The sequence below is a fragment of the Thamnophis elegans genome, chromosome 2, assembly GCF_009769535.1.
Source record: "Thamnophis elegans isolate rThaEle1 chromosome 2, rThaEle1.pri, whole genome shotgun sequence".
In the NCBI taxonomy this organism is placed as follows: domain Eukaryota; kingdom Metazoa; phylum Chordata; class Lepidosauria; order Squamata; family Colubridae; genus Thamnophis; species Thamnophis elegans.
In genome coordinates this window covers 3609313-3629025 of record NC_045542.1, presented here as the reverse complement: position 1 = coordinate 3629025, position 19713 = coordinate 3609313, and the positions used below count along the sequence as shown (strand labels likewise).

At 43.6% G+C, this 19713-nt stretch overlaps 1 protein-coding gene across 2 annotated transcripts in view; it reads left to right on the top strand.

Moving 5' to 3' along the window:
- Positions 1 to 2311: 2311 nt before the first annotated feature.
- CRB3 (crumbs cell polarity complex component 3) overlaps positions 2312 to 19713 on the top strand; it is a 31451-nt gene continuing 14049 nt past the window's right edge. Inside the window, exon 1 of one of the 2 annotated variants that reach the window (XM_032212330.1) lies at positions 2312 to 2536. The gene's annotated coding sequence lies outside the window, so the exon portion shown is untranslated. Of the gene's footprint in view, positions 2547 to 19713 lie in introns of both variants that reach the window. The other variant, XM_032212331.1, reaches the window with a different exon arrangement.

The following is a 19713-nucleotide window of genomic DNA, read 5'->3' as shown; positions in this document are numbered from 1 at the left end:
AAAAGGGACAGAGAGACCAAAGGAAGGAGAGAGAGAGAGAGAGAGAGAGAGAGAACACATGGCTGGCAAGCCACTCCCACCAGGTCACATGGCTGGCAAGCCACTCCCACAAAGGAGGCCACACCCACAGAGTAGGTTCCAAACTTTTTTGAAACCCACCACTGACACACACACACACACACTTCATGGGTGCATCAGATTAATGCTTTGTTCAGTGAAGATGCAGAATGCTTCCACGAGGGGGAGAAACGCCATAGGCGAGCAGCAACAGCCAGTGACACATTAAGATAAAGGCCATGTTCCAAGTCAACCCTGACTCTCCACTTACAGTAGTTTTCTTGGCAACAAAAGGGAAGTGGTTTCGGCAAGTGCCGATGCATTCTGGGGCTTTTGCTCCTTCAGCCCCAGCCTACAGCAGTCCTGGCATGGTTGATTGGTCTTGGCATGGTTTAATGGCCTTCTATTCAACCAGTGTTTTTATTTATTTATTTATTTCTCTTTCTCTCTCCGTGTCAGTTTGTCTGTCTCTCTGTGTGTGTTTTCTTTCTTTTTTCTTTTTTCCTTCCTTCCTTCCTTTCTCTTTCTCTCTCTGTGTGAGTCTGTTTGTGTATGTGTGTATGTGTGTGGCAGTGGTGGGTTTCAAAAATTTTTGGAACCTCTTCTGTAGGTGTGGCCTGCTTTCCGGGTCCACTGGTGGAACCTCTTCTAACCGGTTCAGTAGATTTGACGAACCGGTTCTACCCAATAGGTGCGAACTGGTAGAAACCCACCTCTGGGCTGTGTGTGTGTGTGTGTGTGTGTGTGTGTGTGTGTGTGTGTGTGTGTGTGTGTGAGAGAGAGAGAGAGAGAGAGAGAGAGAGAGAGAGAGAGAGAGAGAGAGAGAGAGAGAGAGAGAGAGAGAGAGAGAGAGAGAGAGAGAGAGAGAATTTCAGTGTCTGCAGGCCTTTGACTCATTACAGGAATTCCTGAGGCCAAACCCCACATCATCAGACATCCTCAAACATACCAACAAGACAGTGGCTGTCAATTGATGGTGGTGGTGATAAAAGCTAGAAAACTAGATGGTTTCTTGAGATTTTACAGAATTTGGAGCATTGTGAATATCAAGGGACCTTCCTCAACTTGTTTTCAGCCTCCGCTAATTTCCCTTGGATAATTATGGGAATGGCTAGTCGACATCCCCCAAAGGCACCAGAGTCAAGGAGGCCCACTTTAAAATCCATTATTTAAACCAGTGTTTCTCAACCTTGGCAACTTGAAGATGTCCGGACTTCAACTCCCAGAATTCCCTAGCCAGCAAATGCTGGCTGGGGAATTCTGGGAGTTGAAGTCCGGACATCTTCAAGTTGCCAAGGTTGAGAAACACTGATTTAAAGGTATCCAAATCTTGAAATGCTTCCTCCCTGCCATTCCTACTTTCTGCAACTTTCTTCTGGATGCAGAACGCCCTTGTTCACCTGTGGAAATAAGGGATTTGAAGAAAAGGACTTGGCCGGGGAATTCTGGGAGTTGAAGTCCAGACATCTTCAAGATGCCAAGCTTGAGAAACACTGAACTGGGGGTGCTCCCTTGTGCCACGTTAAAGCGTCAGATTAACTTTGTTTCCCATCCGTTCTGCGCCATCTACTCTTAGGAAAGGGCGCCTAGCACAGCAGCCGGGAAAAAGAGAAACCAACTTGGCCACTGTGATCATTTGGATGTGATAACTCCGGGCGGGCACTTCGATTGCGGTCTCCTCGGGGCACGCCTTCCTCCTTTTCTTTACTATGCTGTGTAAAGCAACGTGCTTAGCCACGTTGAGCCGAGGTGGCGCAGTGGGTAGAGTGCAGTACTGCAGGCCACTTCAGCTGACTGCTAGTTCGGCAGTTCAAATCTCACTGGCTCAGGGTTGACTCAGCCTTCCATCCTTCCGAGGTGGGTAAAATGAGGACCCAGATTGTTGGGGGCAATATGCTGACTCTCTGTAAACCGCTTAGAGAGGGCTGAAAGCCCTATGAAGTGGTATATAAGTCTAACTGCTATTGCTATTGCTATTGCTATTGCTATCTATCTATCTATCTATCTATCTATCTATCTATCTATCTATCTATCTATCTATCTATCTATCTATCTATCTATCAGATTGTTGGGGGCGATATGCTGACTCTGTAAACCGCTTAGAGAGGGCTGAAAGCCCTATGAAGCGGTATATAAATCTAATTGCTATTGCTATTACGAGGAAGTCCAATGGACCGGCAAAAGCGGGCACCAGAGGGGTGGGGGGTGGGGAAAGGCAGATGCGCCCTGGGAAGCAGCCAGCCAGGCCGAGGGAACTCGCGGGAGCGAGATCTGCTTCCTTCGGCTCCGCAGAGCAGCCAGGTGAGCGGGAGGGGGCGCCTCACCTGGCTCAGGTACGGGACGGGAAGTACCTGTTGCTTTGGGGGGATCACGTGCCTCGGAGGAGGAGGAGGAGGAGGCGGCGCTGTCGTCGTTGCGGGAGAGTCACGGCTGGGTTCAGAGCCAGCTCTCCAGCCCAGAAGGTGCTTTCGGCCGACAGGTAAAGAAAGGTGGGGATGGCGCGAAGCGGGACGGGGGTGGGGAGGTTCCCTCTTTGGGGTTCGCGGACTTTGGCATCCCCACCAGCGAAGTTGAAGGCTTGAAAATGCCCGGGAGAAGGAAGGCGAGTATCTTTCTCCTTCCCGATCCTCGGCAACCCAGGGCGGGGTGTTTTGTTATGGCCGGGCTGCCTTGGGTGGGTGGGGTCGGGGGGTTCAGTCTATGAAGCCGGGGGGCTTGTGCGGGGAGCTAGAGTGGTTGGCACGCTCTCCGAGCCCGGCGCCGAAGCCCACTTTGGCGGTTCTTCCCCCCCTACAACTTCCAGCTGTTTCCCGGGCAAGGGCGGGCGAAGCAGGTGTTGGAAACGGCTCCGTTGGACTTTGGGGTCCTTTCGGGGCGCTCCCGGCTTTCATTCCTGCTGGGAAGGGAAACGTAAGGCAGCTTCTAGGGTGGGGGGGCGTCTGGGAGGGGATCCGATCGAGCCGAGGCCGCGAGCGGTTAGAGCAGCTCGCCGTTGGAGCGACTTCTCCCTGGGTTGTGCTTCCTAAGCGACCAGGTTAACCATTGAGTCACCTGCTTATAGCAATAGCAATAGCAGTTAGACTTCTATACCGCTTCATAGGGCTTTCAGCCCTCTCTAAGCGGTTTACAGAGTCAGCATATCGCCCCCAACAACAATCCGGGTCCTCATTTTACCCACCTTGGAAGGATGGAAGGCTGAGTCAACCCTGAGCCGGTGAGATTTGAACCGCTGACCTGCTGATCTAGCAGTAGCCTGCAGTGCTGCATTTAACCACTGCGCCACCTCGGCTCTGCTTGAATTCCTCGCAATCCGACCTGGGAAACCGGGTAGAGGGAGATCTTTTTTTTTTTTTTTTTTTAATAAATATTTTTATTAGTAAAAGAAAAATACAACAACCAATAACTGGTAAAAAACAGTACAACATTCACTGTTTCGCTTTACATTTGACTGCGTTTCAAGACGTTCCCATAATATCAAAATCCTTATAGACATCAGAGGTTAGATATCTTCTCCCCTCCCTCCCTCTTTCCTTCCCTTATTTCTTCTTTCCCACTCCCCTTCCTTCCCTCTCTCCTTCCCTCCTTCCTTCCCTCCTTTCTTTTCCTATCCTACCTTTCCTTCCCTCTCTCTTTCCTCTCTTCTTCCCCCCCTCCTTCTCTCATATCTTCCCTCCCTCCTTTCCTCCTTCCTTCCTTCCTTTCTCTTCTCTTAAGTTCCCTCCTTTCTTCCCTCCTTCCTATCTACTCTCCTTCTCTCCTTCCTTCCCTCCCTCTTGCCCTCCTTGCTTCCCTGCCTTCTTTCCTCTCTCCTTCCTATCCCACTTTCTTCTCTTTCTTCTCACCTTTCCACCTCTCCCTTCCCTTCTCTCCTTTCTCTTCCTCCTTTTTTAACCTCCCCCCCCTTCTTCTACCCTTCCCTTTTTCCTATTCCTCTCCTTTCTCCTCTCCATCTTGTCTTTCCTACTACCCCTCCGGGTAGAGGGAGATCTTGTTTACCTCTAGGAACGGAGTTGAGCCAAATCTTGTAAGGCTGGGGATGAGAAATTCATGTAAGGCTTTTGGGAATGATGAGAAGATGCAGCGAATCTCCCCCCCTGTGTTTTGCCCTGTCTTCTTAGAAAAGAAAAGGCTGAGGGAAGAGGGAAGGGAGGGAAGGAAGAAGGGGATGGAGATGAGGAAGGAAGGAAGTAGAGAAGGAAGGGAGGGAGAAAAGAAAAGAAAGAGAAAACGAGGTGGTGTCTTAGCAGGTGCGAAGGATGGCAAACAAAGCATTTTAAACTATACCTTATAACCTGCCAAGTGGGATAATAATAATATAAGAATGGCAAAGAAAAAGAATAATTATCTGAATGTATATCTATAATCTGTATGTAAGAGAACAAATGACAGTCAAAATATGTAGCATAATATAGGTAAATAATATTTGGTCATAAGTAGCTAAGTTTAAATAAATAAAGAATTTTACATAAAAACGGATAACGAATAAGGAGATTATGAACGCAAGATAGAAATGTATAGAAGGGAAAACACCAACTGCAAAGAAACCGATTCGGAACTGCAGTATGATATACGATGGGACTTACTGTTCCTATGTTGTTTTTAAGTTATGCGTTTGTTTTTGTTGATGTGCTTATGTGTTTAAAATTTTTAAAAAAATTATCACTAGAAAAGAAAAGGCTGGAATTCCCTTCACCCCCCCCCCCCCAATGCGTTTTACTGCTCTATTCTTACATGTAGGTAGTAGAGAGATGTACTTTTAACTTACACTTTCTACTTTTTTAATTTCTGGCCTCATTGTTTATAAACCATCTCTCCCTCCCCACCATATATATTCCCTAACTCAGAATCCCCACTCTGTGCACCCGATTAACTGTACATTTTTGCTGTACATTTGTTTTGAAGGGGCTACAGGTTTTTCCTCCTACAGCTGCTCTCTGGAAGCATGTGCCTTTAAGTAACTTAAGCCTAGCATTCTTGCAAGCATCTCAGCAGGTAGCCTGCTGAAAAACAGCCGAATAGACTGTGAGTTACTTTCTGCTCTGCCTAGAGTGCAGAGGACAAGATTTTTGAATAAATAAAAGCGGCGCCTTTGGCACAGATAGGAGGTATGATATTGAGCAGGTGTAACTCCTTTGAAATTTCTCAAAGCACTGAGGCCTTGGTTCCCTTTGTCACGCTGGGGGATTGTTTTCTGCAGAGGGGGAAAAGTGACTTTTCTTTGCCTTACTAGGAAAGTCAGTCAGGATTCTGTGAAACTTAATTGTAGGAACCAGTGAAATGACAATCGTTATAGAAGTTGCAGGCCCAGGACTGCCAGAAAGTTAAAACTTTCAGGTGCACAGAAATAAACATCAGATCAGATTAGAATATATTTTTTTGGAAGTGGGGAAGGTAGAAAGCTGCCCTTTTTTTTCTGCCTGGATTCATTCAATGCTCTAAGCTAGCGGTTGATCTTGGGATCTCTTCACATTCTTAAAATAACTACCTATTCTGAAGAGCTTTGGCTAATGTGGATTTTACCGATAGATATTTAGTGTACTGTAAGTGAAAACTGAGAAATGTTAAAAGTGTTTGAGCTTGAATACTCGTAAGAACTGCCGCTCAAATCCATAATGTGTTTTGATTTAGTTTTACTGTGAGTCAACCATGTGGTTGTAAACCATGGTTTGTTGTTTAGGATTATATGTGAACCAGGCTAGTGATGCTTGTTGAAACTTAGCAAAACAGAGCATAAGTGTATTAATCCAGGCTCTTCTTTACCTGTAACCGTTCAGAGTCCAAATGGATTGCCAAGATTTGAAACGATTGTGGTTATTTGTGTGCTGATGGGTAGGGCCTTCGTATTACTTGAACAGGCTTGAAACTTGTTCAGTGGTGCAAATCAAAAGGAAGAGGATAGGGAAGGTTTACTCATACCACCCAACCATAAAATATTTGGCAGCTTCACACTGTGTTTTATAAGGGTGGAAATTTTGCTTGGACAATGCTACGTCTAAAACAGTGTTTCTCAACCTTGGCAACTTGAAGATGTCCGGACTTCAACTCCCAGAATTCCCCAGCCAGCAAATGCATTCGCTGGCTGGGGAATTCTGGGAGTTGAAGTCCGGACATCTTCAAGTTGCCAAGGTTGAGAAACACTGGTCTAAAAGCTTCCCTATCTGAAATCTAGGATGGTCCAAGGTCCTTTCCCCATTCGACTTCTGGGCCTTAATTGCCAAGCAGAGATCTGATGACATGATGATTACCTACTCAGCAAACATAAATATCTCCTGATAAATCCTGCTCTTTTTGAAAAGTGTAGGAACCAGGATAAGAAAAAGAGCAAAACAAAACTCCACTTTTCTCTCTTCCATGCTTCGAAGCGGTATCATTAATGTGAATATACCTCTGAAATAATAAGGTTCAGATTCTCAGAACTTGGTTGCTGTTAGAGAAGTTAAATCAATTCGGAACAAAGTGGAAATGACGAGGGATATTTCTAGGATCTGTCTAATGCACAGGCAAAACTCTGGCTATTAAAGATAATTCTTGGTGTAAGCAATCCCTGTGTAGTTTACTCTATGATTAGCCCCTGCAGTGTGCTTGCCTTAGAAACAGAAGTTCAAAGGTAACTGGAGAGATTTACCCACTTGGATTCCTGGATAGGGTCAAGGCCTTGCCCAGCTGAAAATATTAGCAGGCAGCCCTCTTGACTTGGCTGGCAGAATACAGACAGTACTCTGAATTGTAGACTAACACCCATGAATAGGTTCACACATGACATGAAGATAAAATGTGGTTGGCTAATTAGGGGCTTAGCTCTTTCTAAGGGAGTTTAGCTCCATGCTATGATTCCAGTGGAATGAAATCAACGTGTGTCAGTGCAAGAGAGTTGGTATCACCTTTTAACCAGTGACTCACGAAAACTTCCTAAAAATCATGGGAATGAGTCTGTCTCACAGCTGACTTTTTGCTCTGGGCTTCCAGCATTAGAATATGGTATCAGAAGGAAGAAGAGGGGGTGGGAGGGAAGGGAAACCTCTGAGTCAAGAGGCGTTCACAACTTTCTGTGTGGAAATACACAAAGGTTAGTTCCTGTATCTATTTCAAGAAACCACTGTAATATAAGGCAGAGCTTTTCAACTTTTTAAGACACAGGTAGTCGACTTATGACAACAATTGGGTCCAAAATTTGCCACTCAGTGAGACAGTTGTTAAGTGAAATTCACCCCATTTTACCACTTTTCATACCACAGTTGTTCAGTAAATCACCACAGCTAAGTTAGTAACACAATTGTTAAGTGGATCTGACTTCCCCATTGATTTTGCTTGTCAGAAGGTCCCAAAAGGCAATCGCATGACATTGCAACATTGCAACCATCAATGTGTCCACGTTGTGATCTCATGACCACCGGGATGGTGCAATGGTTATAAGTGTGAAGAATGGCCATAAGTCATCTTTTTCAGTGCCATTGCAACTTCGAATGGTTACTAAATGAAAGGTGGTGAGTCAAGAACTGCCTGTATAAAATATACTTGGATTAACAATTATTCAAGAACCTAGATCCATCATGGTAGAAAGAAAACGCACCCTTTATTTCATTGGTGGCAGTCACTAAGAACTTACTTAAAGTGTCAGCGATTTTAGTTTGGTTCCCACAGGACCCAAACTAGAAGTGGTGCTATCTTACTATCTAATACTGCAACGTGCTCTACATGGGGCTGCCCTTGAAGAGCATCCGGCGACTTCAGCTAGTCCAGAACGCGGCCGCGCGAGTGATTGTGGGTGCACCTCGGTTCGCCCACATAACACCTATCCTCCGCGAGCTGCGCTGGCTACCTGTTGATCTCCGGGTGCGCTTCAAGGTGCTACTTACCACCCATAAAGCCCTTCATGGTAGTGGATCTGCGTACTTGAGAGACCGCCTCCTGCCAATTACCTCCTCGCGACCTATTAGATCACACAGATTAGGCCTCCTCTGAGTTCCATCCGCCAGTCAGTGTCGACTGGCAACTACGCGGAGGAGAGCCTTTTCAGTAGTAGCTCCGACCCTTTGGAACGATCTCCCCATGGAGATTCGTACCCTCACCACCCTTCAGACCTTCCGCACAGCCCTCAAGATCTGGCTATCCCGTCAGGCCTGGGGTTAAAGATTATAATCCGTCCCCACCCGAATGATGAATGTTGCTTCTATTTTTAATTATGTATTGTTTTTATATGTCATTGTGTGTATTCCCTTCCCCATAAGTTGTAAGCCGCCCTGAGTCCCCTCAGGGAAAAGGGCGGCCTATAAATAAACTTATCTACATCTACATCTACAAAATAAGGATGTAATTATTTCAAGAGCTAGGTGGGATAATTTGTTAAAGGATCCAGGAAAATATCTCATTGACTCTCAGAGGCTAAACCACTTGTTAAACTTTTTTTGATGCAAGAAATGTTTAGAGAAATTAGAAGTAACCATATGTGCGTCCAATCACACTTGGCCAATAAAGAATTCTATTCTTATTCTTATTCCTTATTCCTTATTCTTCTTATTCTTATTCTTATTCTTATTCTTATTCTCATTCTCATTCTTATTCTTATTCTTATTCTTATTCTTATTCTTATTCTTATTCTATGCTATTCAGCATATTTGTATTTTCTGGGGCTGATACTGATATGTAAAGTGAGAAGTACTGTAAAGTAGGCTTATGGATGCGAATCACTGTCATATTAAAAGGGGCTAATTAAACATTTTTTGGATAAACTAATTATGATTTTTAGGCTCAATTCACACATTACAGTAATGTATCGTGTAGGTTTCAACCCAGCATGTTCCATAACCTAAGTGATTACAATTTATTCCATCAACCAGAGTTAAACCTAACCAGAAGGTAATATGATCTGCAAGCTACAGTGTAATTTGATTAGAAAAAAGAAGCTGAAAGTTCGTTAGCAATGTATTTTGGCTCAGGTTTCCAGAAATATGATTGCCGAAGAACCTTAGCTCAATCCTTTCAAAAGTTCCTGCGTTGATCCTCTTCTTTGTGAATGGATGCCTTAAATTACTTAGCGACTGGGCTCATCACAAGTTGCTTTCAGCCATAATGAGACTGGATGATTCCAGTTTAATGTGGTGTGTGGACAGAACCACTAGAGCTGGTAAATTATGACTGATGACGTAACATTATAAATAAACTGAGCCATGATGGCTTTTAAAAGAATCTTGGGGAAGCCATGGCTTTAGTATAGCATTTGCTGGCTGGGAAATTCTGGGAGTTGAAGTCTGGACATCTTCAAGTTGCCAAGGTTGAGAAAGACTGCGTTTAGTATGATATGTGAGGCCAGCCAGAGTGCCTGAGAGGCTGAGATGTTTCTCCATCGAGTTTTAAGTACTGCTGTCAAGTTTCTATCCCCTGTGCTTTGCTGAGAGAAACCAAACACCTGAATTAAAAAATGGCAAAGGTTGGTAGGGATCATCTTCATGGACTTCCCTGAGCTGAGGTGGTGTATTTTTGATGCTGGATATCGGACCCAGCAAGTTTGGCATAATGGTTAAGGCAGATAGAAACCAGGAGATTTGGGAGTGCTAGTCCTGCCTTAAGCACAAAGCCAGCTGGGTGAATTCAGGCCAATCTCTCTCTCTCTCAGTCCTAGGAAGAAGGGAAGGACAAACCGCTTCTGGAATCTTGCCCAGAAAACTTCAGGGATTAATCCAGACAGTCCTCAGACCTCAACACGGACTTGAGGGCATCCTTACCCACCCACCCCCAAACCAGTGGTGGGTTTCAAAATTTTTTGGAACCTACTCTATGGGTGTGGCCTCCTTTGTGGGAGTGGCTTGCCAGCCATGTGACCTGGTGGGAGTGGCTTGCCGGCCATGTGTTTTTTTTCTCTCTCTCTCTTTCTCTCTCTCTCTCTCTCTTTCCTTCCTTTTGTCTCTCTGTCCCTTTTTTCTTTTTTTCTTTCATCTCTCACTCTTTTTCTTTCTTTTTTCTTTCTTTTTTCTTTCTTTTTTCTTTCTTTTTTCTTTCTTTTTTCTTTCTTTCTTTTTTCTTTTTTTCTTTCTTTCTTTCTTTCTCTCTCTCTCTCTTTCCTTCCTTTTGTCTCTCTGTCCCTTTTTTCTTTTTTCTTTCATCTCTCTCTTTTTCTTTCTTTTTTCTTTCTTTCTTTTTTTCTTTTTTTCTTTCTTTCTTTCTTTCTCTCTCTCTCTCTCTCTTTCCTTCCTTTTGTCTCTCTGTCCCTTTTTTCTTTTTTCTTTCATCTCTCTCTTTTTCTTTCTTTTTTCTTTCTTTTTTCTTTCTTTCTTTTTTCTTTTTTTCTTTCTTTCTTTCTTTCTTTCTTTCTCTTTCTCTCTCTCTCTCTGTGTCAGTCTGTCTGTCTGTCTCTCTCTCTCTCTGTGGCAGTGGTGGGTTTCAAATTTTTTTGGAACCTCTTCTGTAGATGTGGCCTGCTTTCCGGGTCCACTAGTGGAACCTCTTCTAACCGGTTCGGTAGATTTGACGAACCGGTTCTACCGAATAGGTGCGAACTGGTAGGAACCCACCTCTGCCCCCCCCCAAAAAACCCAATGGAGAAAAACTTGATAGTGATCATCATCAATATCTGTTTGTAACCATCCCAGGGCATTTGATTAGTTCCTAGGAAACAAAATGAGGTAGTAGAGATCTCCAACCGGAATTCTTTCTGGTGACTGTAATGATGAATATATTCTCTGAGAGGACTTGGGTTCTAGTTACAGGGTCCTGATTTGAGGAAGCCTCTCCAGGTAGTTCTTGGTCCTTTGACAAAAATCTTTCAATTATGAATGCCGCTGCTTCCTTCATCTCGTTCAGCGTTCTTTACTAATGGGAAAAGTCAATATCACAATTGTTTCCTTTGTTGAAACTTGGTACACTGTGATTGTTTGAAAGTTCCATAGAAATGTGATGTTTAATAAGATAAGAACAGCCAACCTTTTCTTCATCCTGCATTGACAAAGGCATATTTCTGTTCCTGCCGAGGAGCCCTTGGGAAGCTGAATTACTTTAAGAATAATCAGGTTGACGATGGGACTCGGATGAACCTTCCCAGGTGGGATGGGAAGAACAAGAAGAGAATATGCTTCTCTTACTCTGTCAAACAGGAGTAACTTGGGGGAGCATGGCGGGCCTAGGTATTATGGAGAGGGGTTAAAACTTTCCTGCCATGGAGATCCTAATTTAGATGCGGTTTCTCCCCTCCCTGCTAATCACACTGGGGAGCAAGTAATTTTCATAAGGATTGTCCAGGATGAAGAATTCTTGACATACTATCTTGGCAGCCATTTTTTTTAAAATCAAGATGTCTGTTTCTCTGACATGCTGGGATGTTGGATTCTTGCAGCCCAGCATGTATTGGAAGCATGCCCGTGAACCTGATCAGAGCAAATGATTGTTAGTTCATGGCGTCCTGGAGCAGAAGATAGAGGGCAAACTTGCAAGCTTTTCTTATGGCAAGTGGCTGCTGAATCGTGACCCGTCAAAACCGCGTTCCACAAAAGCGCGGTCGACGAAATCGCGTATGTGACGTCATCACAGCGCGATGAAAAAGATCGAAAAATTGAAATAAAAATTAAATTACAGCAAGCCGATTCACATAAAGGTAAGCGTTAGGTTAAGGGTTAGGGTTAGGGTTAGGTTAAGGGTTAGGGTTAGGTTTAGAGCGTTAGCGTTACATTTAGCGTTAGTTTAAGGGTTAGCGTTAGGTTTTTCGTTAGGTTAAGGATTAGGTTTAGGGTTAGGTTTAGGGTTAGGGTTAGGGTTAGGGTTAGGTTTAGGGTTAGGTTTGGGGGGGTTAGGGTAAGGTTTTCGCTTTATTTTTACATTTTTCGATCTTTTTCGTCGCGCTGGGATGACGTCACATACGCGCTTTCGTCGACCGCAATTTTGTCGTCCGCGGTTTTGTGGTGGAACCCTGCTGAATATGGCTGCCCTTTTGATAATCGGGCAAGCTTTCTTATGCCATTCCTTTTGCAGGCGAAAGATTTTCACTATTTTCAAATTACATCCACCTTTACCTGAAACAAGGCAAGGAAAGCTTTTTAATGCACCATGTGGAGGCTGCTTTACAGTTAGCATTCACAGAGGGCGAAGCCACAATCAGTAGCGCAGGCACACTTTTATGCACAAGGAACATAGGCTAAGATGTGAGCGCTGTAGTATCCACGTGGATAACAGTAGAATTTTTTTCCCCAGGGCTGTTAATTCAACTTGCATCTGGAGTAATCCTTGTTTTACAAGTCTAAGGTCAGATTAATTTGGATCCTTCCAGTGTGCTCAAATTACATTTCTCTCCCCAGAAAAGGGTGTGTGTGTGTGTGTTTGTGTGTGCTCATGCATGCATGCAAGTGTGTTCAAAGGGCAAAGTGGAGGTAAAATCTGAAAGCTGTGCTGAGGAAACAATATAGTATTTCGTTGGGCAGGCTTAAAAGAGTTTTTAGGTCCCTGCTATTGTGCTTCAAGCCAGTGGTTCCCAAACTTGGCAACTTTAAGACTTGTGGACTTTAACTCCCAGAATTCTCCAGCCAGCAGAGCTGGCTGGAGAATTCTGGGAATTGAAATCCACAAGTCTTAAAGTTGCCAAGTTTGGGAACCATTGCTTTAAGCAATGAAAGACACTGTTATAGGCACTGCCATAGCCGTCAGAGATGATTAGTGGTGTATTCATTGGTGGCTACTAGCCACAGCCTTCATCATGGCTTCATCATGGCTTGTCTCCCTTGGGAACTTTTCCAGAGCATCTTACGGGGTGGTGGCTGGCGAAATGCCAGATGAGGTGGATGTGTGATCGACTCACTAAATAAATTCCTCTGGTGTGTGCTGCTGATTATTAAGCAATCCGGTTTTGCTTTCCGCCCAGGAAGTGAAGCAATTGCTGATGCGCACTCCCATTGAATTAACTACTTGAGGGCATGTATGTTCTCTCCTAACAGCCGGGCGGGCAATTGATGGGGTTCCTGCAGGTGAAGAAATCGTGCGTGGACCTGGCTAATTGGGAAAGAGTCTGTTCTGTTTTTTTTTTTAGAAAAGAAAAAAAACTTGACTTGAAATTGTTGCCATGGGTTAACGCAATTAAGAAATGTAAAACTTCTGGGAGAGGAAAAAACAGCAATGGGTTTTGTTTTAAAAGACTGATTTTAAGTGCTGTACATAAGCAGCTATCTGGACATCCCTATCGCTGGCAGGATGTCCAATTTCTGGAGAATATGGAGCCCCCGCCCTTCCTCTTATAGCAATAGCAATAGCAGTTAGACTTATATACTGCTTCATAGGGCTTTCAGCCCTCTTTAAGCGGTTTACAGAGTGAGCATATTGCCCCCAACAACAATCCGGGTCCTCATTTTACCCACCTCGGAAGGATGGAAGGCTGAATCAACCTTGAGCCGGTGAGATTTGAACAGCCGAACTGCAGAACTGCAGTCAGCTGAAGTAGCCTGCAGTGCTGCACTCTAACCACTGTGCCACCGGGCTCTTGATCTTGTATCAAAAAAGCAAATGCAAAACCCAATTTCTCTTCCTCTCCCCTCCCTGACAAAGCCCTGAAACTATTCCCCCTTGACGTTGTAGTACAGAAGAGTGAGCAATCTCTATTTTTGAAATGTTAATTAATTTACCTCCTGGTGAATTGGCTCCCCGTGAATACAGATTAACTCTTTATCCCCACCTTATCCCCAGAAGTTCTGAGCTAAATGTATTTATTTGTTATATTTTTTATTACTTTATAAGTAACTCAAGGTTACTTATACCTATCTAATACTCCTTCCTACTCCTATTCCTGAATCGGTGTCCTCCACAATTCCCTTATCAGTCCCAGGGAGCATGCTGGTTATGACCCACAGATAAATTATTAACTAGTCCGATTGGGAAGTGCGCATTGCTGTGTTTCTGTTTGGTTTTATCTCCCCTTGCTGGGTGATGTGAATCAAAACATACCTTGCTCAAAGTCTTTGGACTGAACAGCTCTTCTTCTGCGTCTCAGTCTGGCTTCCACTGTGCTGTTTCTCTAAGAAACACCATTTAAAACAGGAGTGAACATCTAGCAGTGTGATCTAGCCCTTCACTATTCCCCAGTTGCACTGCTGACAGTGGGAGTCAAAAGTTTTGGTGTTTGGTGGAGAGAGATTGTTGCTCCAAAAATAAGAGCCCAGCCTTATTTATATGGTAAAACTTATTTTTTTCCCCTGATTTATTCCTTAAATATAAAAGCTGCCCCCGAAATAAAAATCACAGGAACCTGTTGTGACTCAGCAGAAGTTTGCTGTGAGTTGAGTCGGGATGCAGGAATAACAATGCAGCTGGGGCTTGTTAGTGTCGTCTTCTGGAGATAAAAGGAATGATGGTGTCAGCCTCTGCTTTGCTGCTGCTTCGGCTACCATTAGAGCCGAGGTGGCGCAGTGGTTAAATGCAGCACTGCAGGCTATTTCAGCTGACTGCTAGTTCGGCAGTTCAAATCTCACCGGCTCAAGGTTGACTCAGCCTTCCATCCTTCCGAGGTGGGTAAAATGAGGACCCGGATTGTTGTTGTGGGCAAAATGCTGACTCTGTAAACCGCTTAGAGAGGGCTGAAAGCCCTATGAAGCGGTATATAAGTCTAACTGCTATTGCTATTGCTATTGAAACAGGGAGGGGGGCATGGTATTTGGGAGGGGAATCCTTGATGTGCTGGAGGAAGTTTCTAGACGCTGAACTGACCACCTTACTGCGCATGTGGAGGAGGGGTGTTTCCCGCCAAGGCCAACGGTCCAGCATTCCATCCTGGTGATGCCTTTCGAAGTTATCTCACACCTGACATTTGGGGGACATATGACTGGACTGTGCACGGGGAGGCCAAGGGGAGGGGAATGGATTATACATTATATTATTAGCTTTCGCGCCTAATTAACCAGACTCAGCTTAGCTTTGCAACTGTTCATCTATAATTAGTCAAAGTACACTTGATTTCAATACCAATGGAGTCCAGTGGTTTTCTTTCCTGATTACTGAATGAAGTGATGCTGACAGATGGTGCCACGCCCTGGTTGCAGAAGTCAACGTTCACTCGTTCGTTTGTGGTTCGTCGTTCATCGGTCGTGGTTTGTGAGAGGCACTTGGATAAGTGATTTACTTCCTGAAAACCTGGTGCTGTAAGAGTTTTGTTTCTGCATTCTGCTGCGTAACCCTGCGTAACCCTTGTTGCCAGAGACTTTATCTATGTTTATTTTGGGCTCACAGCCAGGGTGAGCCGGGACTGATAAAGGCTTTCTTTTGGCAAGCTTTGTGTGACTTTAGTTTTGGAACAGGCTAAGTGGGGGCCAGAACAGGAACCCATGTTAAATCTTAATGCTAAGTCTATGCATCTTTTGAGGTGGTGCAGTGGTTAGAGTGCAGTACTGCAGGCCACTTCAGCTGACTGTTAGCTGCAGTTCGGCGGTTCTAATCTCACCGGCTCAGGGTTGACTCAGCCTTCCATCCTTCCGAGGTGGGTGAAATGAGGACCCAGACTGTGGGGGCGATATGCTGACTCTGTAAACCGCTTAGAGAGGGCTGAAAGCCCTATGAAGCGGTATATAAGTCTAACTGTTATTGCTAAATATGAACATACGTAAAACATTTTTATGAAAAATCCTTGTATCTTTTACAAAATTAATGAAAAAAGCCACGTTGCTTTAAATTTCTGCAAATATTTTCAATATATGACAAGTGATTTTAATTTCACGGATCCCTGAAAAACACTGCTCTAAACCTATGGGAACAACTATTGATGAGAAATCCCATCTGAGATAGCCTTTTGCTGTTCCTGGAGCTACTGTTTCATTCCTTCCATCCTTCCGAGGTGGGTGAAATGAGGACCCAGACTGTGGGGGCAATATGCTGACTCTGTAAACCGTTTAGAGAGGGCTGAAAGCCCTATGAAGTGGTATATAAGTCTAACTGCTATTGCTATTGCTATTTAGTTCTATCTTGAGGACATATTTCAAGGTAGGGCAATATTGTTATCCTTATACATAGTTTGCATCATAATTTGCACCGTTTGTTTAGCAATCATTTGGCGTTACAACAGTGGTCCCCCCCCCCACTTGCAGTATTCCCATGGTCACATGATCAAATCCGGGTGCTTGGCAACATGTATTCATAGCTGTTGCAGCATGCCAGGTCATGAGATTGCCATTTGTGAACTTCCTGGCTGGCTTCTGACACACAATGTCAAGGGGAGAAACCAGATTTGCTTAAGGATGACATGAATCACTTAACAATTACAGTGATTTGCTTAAAAACAATGGCAAAAAAAAGGTCATGAAGTTGGACACAACTCCCTTGTTTAGCAACAGAAATTCTGGCCCCAGTTGTGTTCGTAAGCTGAGGACTAGCTGTGACTAGTGTATGTGAATTAGTGGGTAGCTTCCTTGAAGTCCACTTAATAAATTCATGCCAGAGGTGAATTTTCAATTGGGCCTTTGCTGATATACCACTCAGGGTTTGGGATATGCTTGTTAAATATAGCTCCATCCTACACCTCATTCATACTACAAGTAGCCTTTGAATTACAACCACAATTGAGACCAAAATCTCTGTTCCTAAGCAAGACAATTGTTGAGTGAATTTTTGCCCCATTTTATGACCTTTCATAAGGACCACAGTTGTTAAGTGAATCACTGCAGTTGTTAAGTTAGTGACATGGTTATTCAGCAACTCTGGCTTATTCGTTGAGTTTGCTCGTCAAAAGATCACAAAAAGTGATCACATAATCCCAGGATACTGAAATTGTTCTAAATGTGAGTCAGTTGCTGAATTTTGATCATGTGCGAACCAGAGGAGGCTGCAATGCAGAGGTGGGTTCCTAACCAGTTCGCACCAGTTCGGTAGAACCGGTTCGTCAAATCTACCAAACTGGTTAGAAGAGGTTCCACCAGTGGACCCGGAAAGCAGGCCACACCTACAGAAGAGGTTCCAAAAGTTTTTGAAACCCACCACTCACACACACACACACACACACACACACACAGACAGCCAGACACACAGACTGACAGACTCACACAGAGAGAAAAAGAGAAAGAAAGGAAGAAAGAAAGAAAGAAAGAAAGAAAGGAAGAAAGAAAGAAAGAAAGAAAGAAAGAAAGAAAGAAAGAAGAAAGAGTGAGAGAGAGATGAAAGAAAAAAAGAAAAAAGGGACAGAGAGACAAAAGGACGGAAAGAGAGAGAGAGAGAGAGAGAGAGAGAGGGAGGAAGGAAGGAAGGAAGGAAGGAAGAAATAAAGAAATAAAGAAAAAAAGAAAAAAGAAAGAAAAGAGTGAGAGAGAGATGAAAGAAAAAAGGAAAAAGGGACAGAGAAACAAAAGGAAGGAAAGAGAGAGAGAGAGAGGAGAGAGAGAGAGAGAGAACACATGGCCGGCAAGCCACTCCCACCAGGTCACATGGCCAGCAAGCCACTCCCACAAAGGAGGCCACACCCACAGAGTAGGTTCGAATTTTTTTTTGAAACCCACCATTGCTGCAATGGTTATAAATGTGAAAAAACAGCCATATCTTTTTTTTTTGGTGTAACATCCAGTGATCACTAAACAAATGGTTGTAAGCCGAGAACTACCTGTGCTCATAGATTTCAGTGGAACAATTTCTAATCCATCTCCTTCTTTTTTTCCCCCCAATATATTTTTATTATTTTTACATTTAAAACAATGCAGTACTGTGAAGTCGGAGTGACTATAAATCCACATTATATTCAGCTAGTCTCAACCATTGACAATTAGCCTACTTAATACATTATCAATCCTTCTGTCCAATCACAATATATACAGTTTGTTCCAGTCTTGTCACCTTGTCTTATACCGGTCATAAAATCTATTCCAGACTTCAAAATATTCTGATTCCCCCTTTATTTTTAAGCTCAAGAGGGAGCCTATCTGCTTCCGCACAGGCCAACTCTTTTCTGATTCTATCTAGCTCTGATGGTGTATTTTCTTTTTTCCAATATTGTGCATAAGTTATGCGCGCCGCAGTTAGCACATGAATAATTAAATAAAGTGTATCTTTCTTAAACCCCTCCGGCATTATACCTAGGAGAAAAATTTCCGGTTTAAACAAGATTTGGTCTCCCACCATTTGTTCTAACCATGATTGAATCATTTTCCAATAATTTTTTGCCTCATTGCACGTCCACCACATATGATAAAAAGTGCCTGGTGTTTTTTTTTTGTTTTTTTTACACTTCCAACAATTTGGGGCACGTTCCTCTTTTCTATCCAGAGTGGGATTGAAATGTGCATTAAAGATTACGTTTTTATATGCACGAGGAGAGGGGAGCAGCTTCTGGATGTTGGGTTCACTTTAGGGAGAGCGGCAAAATAAATAAATAAGGATCGACTATATAGGTGGGTGAATTTTGAAAACCTTGTGTAGTTGAGCATTGAGAAAGAGAAAGAGAGAGTGAAAGAAAATCACCGAGTTACAGATTAGAGGTCATTTGCTAAGACTGCCACGGATGGCAAGATTGGTCCTGTTTCCTTGAGTTGTTACCCTGCCAAAAAACGTCACATATTTGGGGCATGCAATTTGGAGTATGAAAAACACCTCTCCTTGTTGCAAAGTTCAGGGAAGGGGAGGGAAAGGCAGCGGATGTAATGGATGATGGGATCAGGGAGATAATAGGGATGTCCTTGGAAAAACTGCAGAGAGTGTTTGTCCATATAAATCACCAGGGTTGGGCCTGACTTAATAGCCCTAACTAACCAAATACAAGTCATGAATGTTGAAGTATTTCCACCTCAGAGGAGCAATGGTATGTTTTTTTGTGGGGATAGCAAGGATCTCTCTGGAGATTCTCAGTCATCGAGATCATAGTTGTCTCAAAGATGCTTTTTTCCCCCCTAGACTGTTTTTTTTTCTTTGAGGAAGAAGAAGAAAATGTTTCGCTTCTCATCCAAGAAGCTTCATCAGTTCTGATGGCAGGTGGGTGGGAGGACAGGCATTGACAGTTGAGATTGGGTGGTAGAGGGATGGAAGGATGGGCGGTTCTGGCAGGATGGTGGTGTCAGCGTTCTAAGTATCATGTAGAATTAAATCAGAGTCCAAGGCAAAATGATCCTTAAAGTTCCAATTTAATAAAGCAGACATCTTAGGCACATCTGTCTTAATCCCAATTCTGGAAATGACATCAGAATTCCACCCAGTTAAAAGTTCATGATCTTGTCCCCACACCCATAATCCAATGACATGGTCCAATCTTCTTCTTCCACGCTGGTGTCTCCACCCAACTGCTTCCGGTCAGGTGTACTGGTGCAGAGACAAAGGATGACCTTGGCTTCTAGTAAAGAATGACAACAATACATTCCACCATCCTACTCCTGTCTATTCCCCCCTCCCATCAACTATACTAATGAAACAGCGTAATGAAATAAGAGAAAGTTGTGGCAGGCCAAATTTCTAAAAGGAATATAATTGCAGGGCTGACAGGTGGTGCAAAGATTACATTTCTTTGCAGTCATCTGGTCCCTTCAGGCAGCACAGCTTGCCTCATGTGAGATACTGAAGCCGTACTTCCATCTGGATTTGTCAGCAAATCTTTTTGATTTTGTGGTTTTCAATTTTTTAAACACAAATTATTCACTTTTTCATTTTTATTTGTTTTTTAAAATACGTTAATGATTTAACATATAGCAATAGCAATAGCAGTTAGACTTATATACCGCTTCATAGGGC